The sequence below is a fragment of the Pteropus vampyrus genome, unplaced genomic scaffold, assembly GCF_000151845.1.
Source record: "Pteropus vampyrus isolate Shadow unplaced genomic scaffold, Pvam_2.0 Scaffold8, whole genome shotgun sequence".
In the NCBI taxonomy this organism is placed as follows: Eukaryota; Metazoa; Chordata; class Mammalia; order Chiroptera; family Pteropodidae; genus Pteropus; species Pteropus vampyrus.
Window position 1 is genome coordinate 4,413,009 of NW_011888789.1, and position 14,889 is coordinate 4,427,897.

A 14,889-nucleotide genomic window follows, 5' to 3' on the forward strand; every position below is an offset into this window, starting at 1 on the left:
AAAGCTCAATATTATGAAAGATTCCTATGGTGCTTTCTCAACAGGAGAGAGAGAGAGAGAGAGAGAGAGAGAGAGAGAGAGAGAGAGAGAGAGAGGAGAGAGAGAGGAAAGAAAGAAAAGGAAGGAAGGGAAAGACAGGTAAGCAAGGTATCTTAGAAGGAAGGAGAGAGAGACAGTGATACAGAGAGAGACAGAGTGAGAAAGAAAAAGAGAGAAAAAGGATAAAAGAAAAGAAAAAAAATCTTAAATTCTATCTATGACTTTTCAACTTTGGAATATGTCCAATTTAATCATTTATAGAACCATTAAAATCTGCATCAGAATGATCACCAATTGAGGGTTTTGTCTCCATCCCACTGTAAGGGCAGTCACTAGGAGAGATGTGAAACTTCACCACCATATTATCATAATGGTTATTTCAGCCAATGCTTGATTATCTGCCAAATGCAGGGCAAGCCATGGAGACATGAACCCCTCAGAGAGTTCAAAACCGTTCTGAGTCATTAGCTCCAATAGACTCACAACTCCAAAGGCAGCCAAACTAGAGGTTTCTGCTTAGCTTCATTCCCTTAACCACCTCCAGGCTATTGTTTGGAGCCTATAGGTTAAGAAATTAGAGATAACACACAGCAAAGAAACAATTTACTTTGCACGCAGGGCAGACAGAAAATTAAATCGCTGGCTGAAATTTGGATTCTGAGTGTAGGCAATGCCTTGTCCTTTTACTCCTGCGCCAAACTTTCTTCAGCTACTCCAGATATAAGGCAAACATGCTTGTCCTGAAGGCCCTTTTGGCATTTCTTTATTCTCTAAGCCACAGCGACCAGACACAGTTCTTCATGCCAATGTCTGCTTCGCTGCTCTCCCCTGCCACACACACACTATTTCTGTTTACACTTTTGTAAAAAACTTAAATGTCTTGGCAGTTAAACATAATATCGAAGGCTCCATGGTGTTTATTCCTGTTTCTTCATTAGAAGAAAGGAATCATGATAAAAATTGTTCTTTGCAGTTCTAATGGAATTTAAACATTTTAAAATAAAACTTCGGTAAGAGACATATGTCCCCTCCTCAGCAAAACACCCTCATTTTATAAAGCAAATGTTTAAAAAAGTGGAATCTGCTTTTTCTGTGGAATACTCAGGAATGACATTGGAACTCATTATTAACAACACATAGCAACATCTCCTGGGCTCTCTGGTGCAGAAAAGAGAAACCTAGTAACTAAAATTGAGATATTCTGATGTGACATTATATACAAAAATAAGTCATCTATACAAAAATAAGTCATCTATAAAAACAGCATATTAATAGCAACTTATTTTTAACCAAAGTTACAGGAAAACAGAAGGATCTTCTCAAAGCTTATCCCAAATTCCATTATTTAAGAATTTTCAGTTACCAGAGGAATATCTAGACGTGCACAAATCAGAAAGCGCAGTTAATTTATAAAAGGGTTGAGAGAGACAATAAGGTCAATTCTCAGTAGTACACTTCAAATAAAACTGGATGCTTTCTAAGGAGCAAAGGACCTTATTTTGGGACTAGACCATTAGATGTTTCTGTTGAGAAACGTCATCTATGTGTCATGGAACCCCCAATCCCAGATATACCCTAAAACTGGCAACATCAGGTCTTTCATTGGAGAGTCACTTTATTTATTTTAGAAAAGAAAATATATTGTATGTGTTTTTGTTAAAGATATTGTTGCTCTTTGTGATGCTAACACCAGTTCAGGATAAAGACACATCCCTAGTTTCTCTCAATAACCCACGATGTGTGTATAAACTATGAGTTTATATTCACACTTTTTTAATATAATATATTTAGTCTGTATCTTTTAAGGTTAACCAGTTCTATTAGGTTTCCAACTACTTTGCAAAGTAATACTTCATTTTACTTTCACCAAATGCTGCCATTTTCTACCTTCAAAGGGTAATCCTACTTTTCTGTAGACCTTCAGGGAAGCAGTTCATGATCTATCATCACTTCTGCAGATTTTCCTTAAATCTCTCTTGGTCTTCCCCTAATCTTCAGTACACAAGTTCATCCTAGACACATCTCCTTAAATCTGTCATCATCGGTGGAGTGCATTCATCCCACCAATGAGTTTTTCCTTTCCATATTTTCTATTTTAATCAGTCTACCTATGAAGTTTATTTTCTCACCACCACTCCCCCTACCCCCCGCCCCAATCTAAATTCTATTCTTCCTTCAAAGTTCATCTCTAGGTCATTCCCTGCACTTTCTCATCATGTCTTTTCTCTCTTGCCAAGGTTATTCCCCACCTGAATCACTTTTGTTACTGTCTATGTGCACAAGGACACCTGAAATAACTGGGAAAGCAGGTTATTTCAACCTGAAAAAGCAGACGGGGATTCAGTGGATTATAATATTGGTAGATGAAGACCATGCAGTATATAGAGCATCTATAGAGTTCATGGAAGCATCTGTGTGAAAGAAGGGCAGGATGTGGAAGGAGGGTATATGAAAACAAGATTTGTCCAGTTTTTATCATTTTTGATGTCTTTGTTCTTGGAGGTCTTTCCTAAAAACATGGTGGTCATTCAGAAGACAATACTAATTTTGTTCCCTCTTTCACATCTAGTACACAACTCAGTATACACATGAGCATGTTAGGCACTCTAAAACCTTTAAAAGTTAGAAAAAATAATGATTGGTTTCTTTAAACATGTTCAGCTTTCTTTTTATGTCAACTTACAATGGCGAGGAGTAGCAAATAATTAGACTTTTAGGGAATTATTCTTTGGAGAAAAAGTACCATTTATTGAGTGACTTTCATATATATATATATATATATATACATATATATATGTGTGTGTGTGTGTGTGTGTGTGTGTGTGTGTATTATATATATATATAAAATCACATTTAATTCCACAAGATAAGCATTAATTTATCCAATTTTACAACTGGTAGATTTGGGGAGAACAAGCAACTTACTCAGGTTCATAGAACCATTAATTTGTTGATCTTGTATTTGAACCTGGGCCTATCTGATGCCACAGCCCTTTTCACAGAATCCCAATCATATGTCCTGCATAATTTTTTTTTTTTTTAATAAAGAAGGTAGTGTTTATAGATACCCATCACTTTGTAAAGAAATGGCCTGGTTTTACGAGGATGAAGCAGTCTTTGCTTAATGGGTCGGAACTCTGGCTTTGGCAGTGCGCTGGCATGGATTTGAATGTCAGTTCTACCCTCTAACTAGCTGAATGACTTTCTGCAAGTTCATTAGCTTCTGTCTCCGAGTCTTTATCTGACAAATGAGAGTTCTAACAGTATCTTCCTCAGAGGGCTGTTTTTAATAGTAAATGAAATTAGTGAAGAGCCAAGTAATAAGGAAGTACCATAGGTGAAAAAAGCAAGACAAGCAGATTGTTCCTTGAAAGCTGGACTTACTGATAACAGTAGCACTCTTATTGCCTCCAGCTGATTTCTTTGTAAAAAGATTATTTTCTATGGATGGTCTGATCATCTTTCCACCTCCCCCACCTAGCATTGTGCTCAAATGCTCACTGCCTGATTCACAGAGAAAGAGCGCTAAGCACAGTGAATGGTTTGACTATGGGAAGAGAAGAGTATGCAGCTTGAAAAAGGCAAGGAACTGCAGCTTAAACACAATGCAGACTGAGGTGATAAACAACCTTGGTAATAATGATGTTATGTTTTTCTGTGGATCTCAAAGCCAGGTACAGACTGCAACCCCAATGCCAGTTAGCAGTGTATCAGGGCTGTGCAAACGGCTTCCCCATGTTGCCTGTGGGGAGAAAGCACAGCACAGATTAACGACCCTACTTTGCAGAGAAGAAAACAGAGGTAACTCCACAAATCAGGAGCATGCTCAGCACTAGGAAAGGATATCCTTAAATCATACTCTGGAAGTTGTTCAGTTGCTCTAGCCACAATTGATACAATTTGAGGTGGTCCCTTCCATCTATAAAGACCTAGATGCTCTTAACCTTTTTTTCAACTCTTTTTCTACCTCTAGCAAGCCTCCTGTCAAGACTCCTGTTTCACTACTCCTCACCTTCTTATGACAATTAGGATTTAATCATACTGTTTCTGCTAATAGTCTTGCCTTTGAATATAAATGAGAATGTGGCTGGCAATTTGAGTGGCACTCCCTGCCCCCAAAACTCCTTTGCTAACTGATTCTGGCAACACACACACACACACACACACACACACACACACGCACGCACGCACACACACACACGCACGCACGCACACTCACAGATTTTTTTTTTTAGCTTTTCAAGACAAATAAAAACTTGTCTTTTTTTGTTTCCCTGGTACTAAATCTTTCAGTCCAGAAACAAAAAGGGAAACAGAACTAACTCGATCGGCATCCATCTCATGCCCTCACGGAGCAAGTGCACCAGCTGCAATGGGTGCGGGTCTCCTACTCCAGGGAGGTCAGCCTGCAGCAACTTCATGCACCAAGAAGGTTTACACTGACTGCATGTTTTCAGTCTTCAAATAGATAGTGAGCGTGCGTGATCAATAAACAAAAGCACTGACAAAAATATTTCGAGTTGGACGGAGAACAGAGTTTGCACTCTTGCTCCCCACTCCCCTCCCTTCTCAACCTCTCGCTCAGCATCTTACTTCACTGCCGAGCTGAGCTCTGGCAGAGCATGAAAGGTCAGTAAAGCTTTCATAATTCCCCTTGTTACTTCTCTGAAAACATTTTCCAAGAATCATTGCCTTTCTCTTTCTCCTGACATCTTCCTTATCATGTATCTTTGTTTTTTAGAAGTCACACTTGAGATATAATTTGTATATAGTAAATTTACCCTTTTTAGATGTTGCAGTTCTATGAATTTCGACAAACATATAGTCATGTAACCACTGCCACAATTAAGATATAGTTCTATCACCCCAAAAGTTCTCTCACATCCCTTTATAGTCAATTTCTTCCTGCTATCTCTAGCCCCTGGCAATTGCCGATCTGAGTTCTGTCCCTTTTCCCTTTCTTTTTCTAGAAAATCTTATTAGTAGAATCATACAGTAGATGGCATTTTGAGTCTGGCTACTTTTACTCAACATAATGCTTTTTAAATGTGTCCATGTTGTTTCACATAGTAGTAATTTGTTCTTTTTATTGCTAAGTAGCATTTCATTATATAAATATACCACAAAATGTTTACCCATTCACTAATTAGTGAATATTTAATTTGTTTCTGGGTTTTGATAATTTTGAATAAGAATTCATTTTGAAAGGTTGTTTTGCAAATTAAGTCAACCTTGCCTTATAGCAATTTACTGTAACTTACTCATGCAGCAATTAACAATTGTACTTTTAGTTTGATTTGATATTAAGGAATTATCTTTTGAATTTTTAGCTGAAGTATTTGTTCTGAAATATGATCATAACCAGTACAGGCTGGTCATGGGAACTTGTCATAAATGTTCCAAAAAGGTAGCTTTCTTTCTGATATTGTCACCCCAGTCTTGTGACCTTCCACATGGAGAACAGAACACCGCTTCTTATCCATACCTGCACAGGCAAAGGCGCTGCTGGCTGAAGGGACTCAGCTGTAGGTGCCGGAGATCTAGCAGTTCCTTTTGCAATAAGGCAAACAATTGAAGGAGAATGGGTTTCCAACTTTTCCCATAGGAAATTGGGAGCCAAACTGTAATTCTTCAAACTATTAAATTTCGAAAATTAACTACCTGAGAAGAACAAAGTTACATATAAAAATGTCAAAGTTCTAAGATATGTAAATGCTGATTTATTACATAGCATATGCACTTAAAATGGAATCTGTTTTAGATACACTTGCTTCAGGCATGATAGTGTTGCAACATGCTGTGGTATCCATTGCAAAACTTTTGCTATTTAAACTTCTCTCTCTCTCTCCAACCTTGTTCTTTTCCCAGAAAAAAAAAGGGAGGGGACAAGAAAGAAGAGAGAAAAGGGGTAAGAGGGGTAGGGAGTGGAAAAGAAGAAAGGAGAAAATCTGGGCAATGATACAGCACCTTTCATCTTAGAATCTCAAAAGTTGTTTTCAAATCTATTCACTTGGTATTACCTGATTATCAGGACACGGGAGTCTCGGGAGGACCTGGAATGGGTTTTTGCAGAGAACCACAGTGCAATGTTGAATTTTATATGTCAACTTGGCTGTACCATGGGATACCCAGATATTTGGTTAAATTTTGTTCTGGATGTTTCTGTGAAAGTGGTATTTGAATGACATTCACATTTAAATTGGAGGACTTTGAATAGATCAGATTACTTCTATAATATGGGTGGGCCTTGTCTAGTCAGATGAAGACCTGATTTAAACAAAGACTGACTTCCCAGGAACGAAAAGGAATTCTGCCAGCAGACTGCCTTTAGACTTGAAATGCTACTCTTCCCTTGTTCTCCAGCCTTCCAGCCTGCCCTGCAGATTTAGATTTATCAAGCCTACATAATCACATGAACCATTTTCTTAAAATAAATCATTCTCTCTCTCTGTCTCTCTCTCACTTTCACTCTCTCTCTCACACACATACACGTGCACGCACACACACTCGTATATATACACATATGCACATATATACACATATCCCGTAGGTTCTGTTCTCCGGGAGAACCTTGACTATGCAATTCACAGAGCAAGTCAGAGGCAGAAGAGCAGCCACCTGGGTGAAGGCAGGAGAGTGCAGTGGTTGATGACAGAGGTTCTGGAGCCAAATTATCTGAGTTCTAATTAAGGCTCTGACAGTCATCAGCTTGTGCTCGGTCACCTTATTAGGGTGGCATTTCTACCTACCTTATGGAAATGTGAAGGGGCAAGGACTCTGGAAACTCAGCTGCAATTATCATTATCATTAATAGCGAGTCCTAGTGACACTTTCCCGGGAACTGGCCCGCACTGTCAAAGAAACGTACCACTTCTAGAAACCCTGAAAATGGTAGTGTTAAAAAGTTTTGGGAGCACTAATCAGTTACATAGAAGTAAGCATTTCCATCAAGATTTATTTTCTTGCTATTGAGTTTATCACTCTGTGAGATGTCTTACCTAATTTAATCCTCCAAACAAACATGCAAAGTAAGCATTATTTTCTCAAGTTTGTAGGTGAGGAAATAGGCCAGGGAGGAGAAGGGCCCTCTTGAGGACACATGACAAAGTAATAGCACAGATCTTGTGAGACTTGTTACCACAATATCAAACCAAATGCAAGCGCACATGTGCATGCGTGCGCGCACACACACACACACACACACACACACACACACACGACCTGCCTAAAGAATTACAGAACTACTGCATTTGAGAAAATATTAAAGACAATTTATCCCCACCCTCCCCCAAGCCATAAATCTCTTCTTTAGCATCTGCCTAAGCAAGCATTGACCCACAGTTGAATATTTTCTGCCCAGGTACTCAATGGTTATGGAAGCAGCTACCTTTATTTTTGAATAGCTCTAATGGCTTTGAGTTTTTTCATTTATTTATTTTGTATAGTAAGTTCAATCTATTTCCCAACATCTTCTACCCATTGGCCCCATCCTATACCCGAAGCCATGCAGGCTATTTGCACACAGGTATATATCCCACTTGTCCAGTTCATCTTAACTTGAATGATATATATGGCAGAATAATTTTGAAATATTAACTAGTTTGTTTCACCACATTTCCACGAACACCTTTGTCCTTCCTCCACAAATTACCAAGGACATTCTTGTCTACTGCCCCAGGGAAGGGAAGACAGCAGAACACAGAGGGCAGAGGCTCTTCTGGATGCCTGGAAGGAACAGGGATGGAGCAGAAAGATGGCTGCTTCAGAAAGAACTGCCTGGATAGAAATGAGGGACAGTACACATGGCCCTGTGTACCTGATGACCAGGGCCAGGAAGGACAATGGGCTTCTCAAGGATGCCAGATTTGGATGGGTGATGTCCAAAGACTAGGTGAACCCCAGACTCCAAAATGCCTTAGACACAATGATTGGGCAGGAAAAGGGAACTGTAACTCACTGGGTTTAAGTCTACCACTAAGTAAAGGCATGGAACAAATTTTAGTTGGATTATAGAAGAATCGAGTTACATTTCTTATCCAACTGAGTGTATAGAATGAGATGTACATTGGCTTTTACTCATCCTTGAAAAAGCAACTAGTGGAAATGATTTTTTGTTTTGATACTGGTCCTATCCTCAGAGGGTCTGCATGTAAGAGTGAGAAATCGTGGTCCCTAGGAAACTCCCTGAGAGTCACAGAAAGGTACTTTTATCTTATCTTCATTCCTCAACTCATTCCATCCAGTTATCAATATTCTTTCAAAAGCCATTTGTTAAATGCTTGCGGTATGTTTGGCATTGCACTAAATCATCAGAAAATCAAAGACAAAAAAGCCCTTGTTCCTAGGAGGAGAACACTAAAATGTGAGCAAGTGCAATTAAATGACAACATTAAATTGGTTATGCTCTGTGCTTGACACATATTATTTTATTTAATCCTCACAACAACCAGTGAAATAAGCACCATCGTTAACCTGTATTATTGATAAGGAAATCAAGGCTTAGAAAATTAATAACATTCATAGTGTCACACAGTTATATAGGGGCAGAGCAAAAATTCAAATCCAGGTCTGATCCGGAACAAAATTATTTACCCATTATATATAATTGCATCCTAAAGAATGCACGATAGGCATTTTAAAACCCAAAGAGTTATAAATGTTTTCTTATATTTTTGCTATATTATCACCTATAACAGATTAGCAAACTCTTTACCTGTTTTTGTAAATAAAGTTTGACTGACATACAGCCACAGACATAAAAACATGCCTATTTGTTTACATATTTTGCTGTGGCTACTTTATGCTTAATAGCAGACTTTAGTAGTTGTGACAGAGACAGTATGGCCTGCAAAGCTGAAAATATTTATTATCTGGCCCATTCTAGAAAAAGTTTACTGACCTCTGAATAATGCGATGGAAAATTATGACAGCAATATGTCACCAGTAATTTGACTAGATAATGATCTTTTTAATCAGGAACTACATTCTTCCATATGTATCTTGAAGTAGTTTCCTTGTATTAGACTTTAAATGATTTTAGAAGCATCAGACCATCTTTCTAGGGCTCTGTGACTGAGTTTATCATATTTTAATAGAAATTAGTCATCCTTATATGTTCTTGAGTAGTAGCCTCCTGAATTTATTGAATGTTCCAGTATCATGAGTAATAGACTTAAGGATCTCATTTTTGATTAGTTTGGGAATGAATAATACAGCCTAACCATCTTTGAGAGAAGGACAGAAATAATTACTTTAAAACTTGGAACATTATCTGGGTTTGGGAGTGACAAGATAAGTGATTCTGCTGAGATTATCACTTTTGAATTAATGCCAGTCATGGCATGCCAAGAAAATTTCTCTCACAAGCAAAAGGAAGCATGCATAGGGTGGCTGGTACACTCGTTTACAAAACAATATATACACTGTATGCATTGATATGAATCCACACATACGTACACACACACACACACACATTTCAGGCACACAAATATTCTCTCTGTTGAGATTTATTTTGTTATAATTTCTCTATTATTTCCAAGAGATAGAGTTAGCCCTGTCTTCTCTATGTTTCTCTTCTCTTCTAATACAAAATTTAACAACATTTGCCTTGGCCTTCTTCCTCTCATGTCAAAATCATAATGGTGATTTCAGAGTAGTTTGCATGCAGTCTTGCAAATCATTCTCCTGCCCAACAGTTTCCTGTTATGCCTCATAATCACCATTCTCACTTCTCTTTAAATTTGCTTCCTGAACAAGTGTCCAAGCAGTGACAGGATAGTCACACACTGCTAGAATAATGACACAACAAGGAAGATTCGGGGGACGCCCATCCACCCAAAGGTGGTATCTGCTATAAGATATGACAGGGAGATGGGGATGGGGATGTAGATGGGGACAATTAGCTACCCTGACATAGGGATGGTTCCTGGTAAAGGTGACGTCTAATTAGAATCTTAAAGGATGAGTAATGGTTATTCCCAAGAAAGTGGAGGGGAATAGCAGGGAGGGGGAGGGAAGAGTTCAGGCAGAAGGGTGCAAGTGCTCAGGAGTCCCTGGCAGGCACTTGGTCACTGGTTCTGGATAACCTTCTCACTGATCGAATTTCTGCCTCGCCTTACTGCCCACTGCCACACTGCGGATGAACGAAGCCATCCCTGGAACCAAGGAAGTGCCTTCTGACTTCTGAGTTCTGTTAAGCCCTAACTTTTCTCTGTCTGTTTCTTTCTCTGGTTACAGTGCCTTATGCTAGGAAACACACCATCAGCTTTTTCCTCCACAAGCCCTGCAGGTTTGGCTCACCCTGGGTGGTGCAGGTTATAGCTACTCTCTTTATCTATACTAGATTAGAGGCATGATCTGCCAGTGGTGTCATTTAATCAAAGAACTGCCTTCAGGACTTTCCTTATTTAGTGAAACTATTGTTGACAAACCAAAACTGCATATGCACCCTCACACCCACAGTTTATTCAAGCTAGGTAATATACTTAGCACACTGTGTAAGTAGTAGCTTCTTTCTTTCCAGAAATCGTTAGCTCCAGAAAGGAAAGTTCAGATGTCAATCTGGTGGTTTCATAAACATCTTCGATTAAAATTCAGTGTTATTAAAGTCGCTGCAGGATCCGATTTAAACACGTGATGAAGTATAGTGGGGCATGTATAATTTACATGTATATAGTTTCCCCCCTAATGTTCAAAACTTAGAAGTATCTTTTCTCGAATTAAAAAACAAATAAGAACTTTAATTAAACACTCCCTGAATAAAAACTTTAGAAAGCGTACTGCTAAGTTTGATTGTTGGAAGACATTGCTGATCAATTCTTTCAGAACTGGTGGCCCTTATCTGGCCTACATAATACAGTTCTGTGTAACGACACGGGCTCTGCCTTACATACTAATGTGACGTGAGCACATGATATTCAGCACATTTTGGAGTAAAAGTATGAACTAAGACCCTTCTGACAGGCTTCCACTTTGCCCCTCACAACCCTACAATAGAGACATTCTTTTTCCAAGATAGTCGTTGAGACCAGCACTATCAGATTACGGCTTAATAGCTATTTATCGCTTTGGGTTGATGTAAAAAATCAGGCATCTCCAATCACTCACAACTTAAAAACCATGTTATCAGTGAGGAAAATTCTAAATAAATATTTTTAAAAATTATTTCCCTAACTTTCTAAACTCTTAAAGAAATCTGACTTTCCACTCAAATATTTGGCTAAATAATATGCTAAGCAGTTAAATCTGGTCACTTTTCTAAACTCCTTCTCTTTATGTATTTTATGTGGAGAGGGCCAGAGTACAGAAAGCGTTTCACCGTTCCTTCCAGGATTTATCACAAACACCTTGTTTTTCACTTCTAGGGGGTATTACAAAGGGCAGTTGGGATATGATAAGAAAGAAGGCTTGGCTGATTCCAGATTATATCTGATGCATTTGTTAGCTGATGGAAATGATCAGTTTTCAGAATGTACCTCAGGACAGAGGAAGTAATCGGAAAGTGATGGCCAAGTGTGGGGTGAAGGAGAGGACTGCACAGAGAGGACTCTCCCTGTCTGAGTCACGGCCTTCCATCTTGTATTCTCATCAAAAGCACCCTTTGCACATCTCTAGCCTAATGTTCATATACTGAGGTTTAATTATCTGCCCGTTCATCTGCTTCTCCTACTAGATCGTGAGCTTCTTGATACCAGCCATATTTTAAAAATATTTTTTCTAAATCCTGACCAGAGTAGATGCTCAATAAGCACTTTGGAAAGAAAGGAGGAAGGAAGGAAGGAAGGAAGGAAGGAAGGAAGGAAGGAAGGAAGGAAGGAAGGAAGGAAGGAAGGGAGGGAGGGGCAGAAGTTCACTTATAATACCTATAAATCTATTGGACAAAGTAGTTAGTTGGAGGAGGCATTTTATTAATAACCAAGGATGATTTATTTAGGATTAAAACAAGTTACAATTTAACAGGTACTATGGACCTTATAGAATTAAAAATAAGCACAAAACATTTTAAAAGGGTTTTTTATAAACTAAACTGCTGAGATTTCTTTATCCTCAAGAATTACCTGGGGTATTAGCTTTGCAAAGAGTAAAAGGCAAAAAAAGGGAAATTGATGAAATGAGGTCATATGGATTATTTGCATAAATATTTACAGTCACTATAAACTTCCAAAGGATTTTTAAAAGCTAATGAACAAGTATTGCTAAAATAAAGCAGTTTTACTTATTGTCTTTATATACTATGAAAACAAAATATTTTAGTAAGTCTTACTGATAAGGAGTTGATTTAATTCTTTGTAAATGATTTTTTTTTAACCTGTGAAATTTAAGTATGTTGGTTAATCATTACAGGACTCCCAATTTTCCTTTTTGTTCCACTCCTTAAACAACAAGAAGATTGTAAATCCTTGAAGTTTCTTTGGACTTATCTTAAGTAAAGTCCAAAGTTTAAAGTAGAGTTCCATAAACCATAAACCCTGCACCAAGGTTCCCCTAACGTCGGATGAGAGTCGAAGCACATCGTGAGGTTCTGGGGTAGTCTCTACTCAACTGGCTTTCAAGCCATTTCTTTAAGATTCATCGTACTTGGCCTTTTACCCATGACCTCTTTAGATTTTTAAAAACTAAACTTTTTATTTTAGTACAGTTTTATATTTATTGGAAAATTACAACATAGCACAGAGAGTTCCCATACACCCAGTTTCCCCTATTATTCACATTTTCATTAGTATAGTACATTTGTTACAATTAATGAACCAATATCGATACATTATTATTGACTAAAACCTTAGTTTATTCAGATTTTCTTAGTTTCCCCTAATATTCCAGCATCTGGTCTAGGATGCTACATTATATTTAGCTGTCGAAAGTTCTTAGGCTCCCTTTAGCTGTAACAGTTACTCAGACTTTCCTTGGCTTCGATGATTTTAGCAGTTTTGAGGATTAGTGGTCAGGTATTTTGTAGAATTGTCTCTCGATTGAGATTTGTCTGATGTTTTTCTCATGAGTAGTCTGGGGTTATGGGTTTTTAGTAGGAAGACCACAGATAAAGGGCATTTCTCATCACATCCTATCAAGAGAACGTAGTATCAAAGTGACTATCACTGTTGATGTTGACTTTGCTCTCCTGGCTGAGGTAGTGTTTGTCAGTTTTGTCCTCTGCGAAATTACTCTTCTTCCCCCCCTTTCCTTATTGTCCTTTTTGGAAGAAAGTCGCTAAGCACAACCCAAACTTAAGGAGTGAACAGTTATTCTCCACCTCCAGTAGGGCAGGGTACAGAAATTATTTTCTGCACAAGAGATATGTTTCTTCTTCCTCATTTATTCATTTATTCAATCATTTATTTATATTAGCATAGACTAGTGAGTATTTATTTTTACTTTAGTTATAATCCAATTCTACTTTAATTACTTTGTTGCTCAAATTGTTCCAGTTTTGGCCATTAGGAACTCTTTCAGTAGACTCCTGTGTCCCTTTGACATATCCTATCATTGTGGTGTTTTTTTGTTTTTTTTGTTTGTTTGTTTATTTGTTTGTTTGTTTTTTAGGACTTTCATACTTTCTGGGACTTTCACATACTCCAGGCTCATCTCATGTGTTTCCTGCCTCAGTCTTAGAATCAGCCATTTCTCTAAGGAGTCCTTGTTCCATTTATTGGAGAATGGTATTAGAAATCAAGATCTCAGTGCTAGGTGTGTTTGGTGTCCTTAATTCTAGGTCCTCTCAGCTAACAGAGCAAGGAATGTATGTATGTGTATGTGTGTGTGTGTACTAACTTACACATTAGATACACATATTTATGTGTTCCTATGTGTAACCAAAGTACATCAGGTACTTCTATTCCTAAATTAAGCTAAACATAAGTTCGTACAATGTTCCAATGTAAATCCATTAATACGTGGATCATTCTAGTCTTCTCCTTTTGCTTATCTGTAAACTCTCATTCCAACAGTGAAAAATCTGGCTCCCACCACCGGCTATATATTTACTTAATTTTACAATTACGATATACATGTATAGCAGTATCTGAATTGTTAACTTGTACCTCTGCGAGAAACAACTTTATCAACTAGAGCACAATCTTACGCACAGTTTATTTTGCCTTTGGTCTTACAGACAGACTCTACTCATTTCCAAAAGTTACTAAGCACAGTCAGCACCACGGCCTCCCCTCCACTCCCTAAAGAGGTTGTTCCATACAGCTTTAATACAGTTAGATTGTTTCATCACATTCTGCCTTTCATCCCTAGAATCTCCTAGATGATTTTTTTTTAAATTTACATACAAATTTTATGTTTTGTATAAATATAAGATAGGTTTATGCTTAGTGCAGATTTGCTCTGATATTAAAATAATGGTTTAAGTTACTTAACATTCAGCAAAACTGATAAACCGTGGAGATTTCTATATCCAACAAATATTTCCTAAATGCCTACCTTGTGTCTGGCCCTGTAACAATGTCGCGCTGTAGGGCTTTATCTCGTAGTCGCCCTGGAACATCCCCAGCACAGCCCTGCGTAATCAGGGCACAGGCCTGCCAGTTTAGGAAGCACTGACCAAAGAAACTGGCTTGCAGTATTTATGACCACATCTATAAAATCCTTGGATTCCTTAGATTTGTGTAACCATACCTCCTTTGGTGGTTCCAGATCTGCAAAAATAATCTTTTTGGAGAACTGCATTTACATAAGGTTAGATTTTCTTTTTTTCTTACTGTTGTTTTGCTCTTAGTAAAAAGCAATTTAAACTGCAGGGGAGGATAATAACTACTGAAATTGATATTAGCTTTTGTCTAATACAAATGCCATCGACCTGACTTAAATATAATCCCCTTTGTCGATCTGTGTTTTCTGAAAACA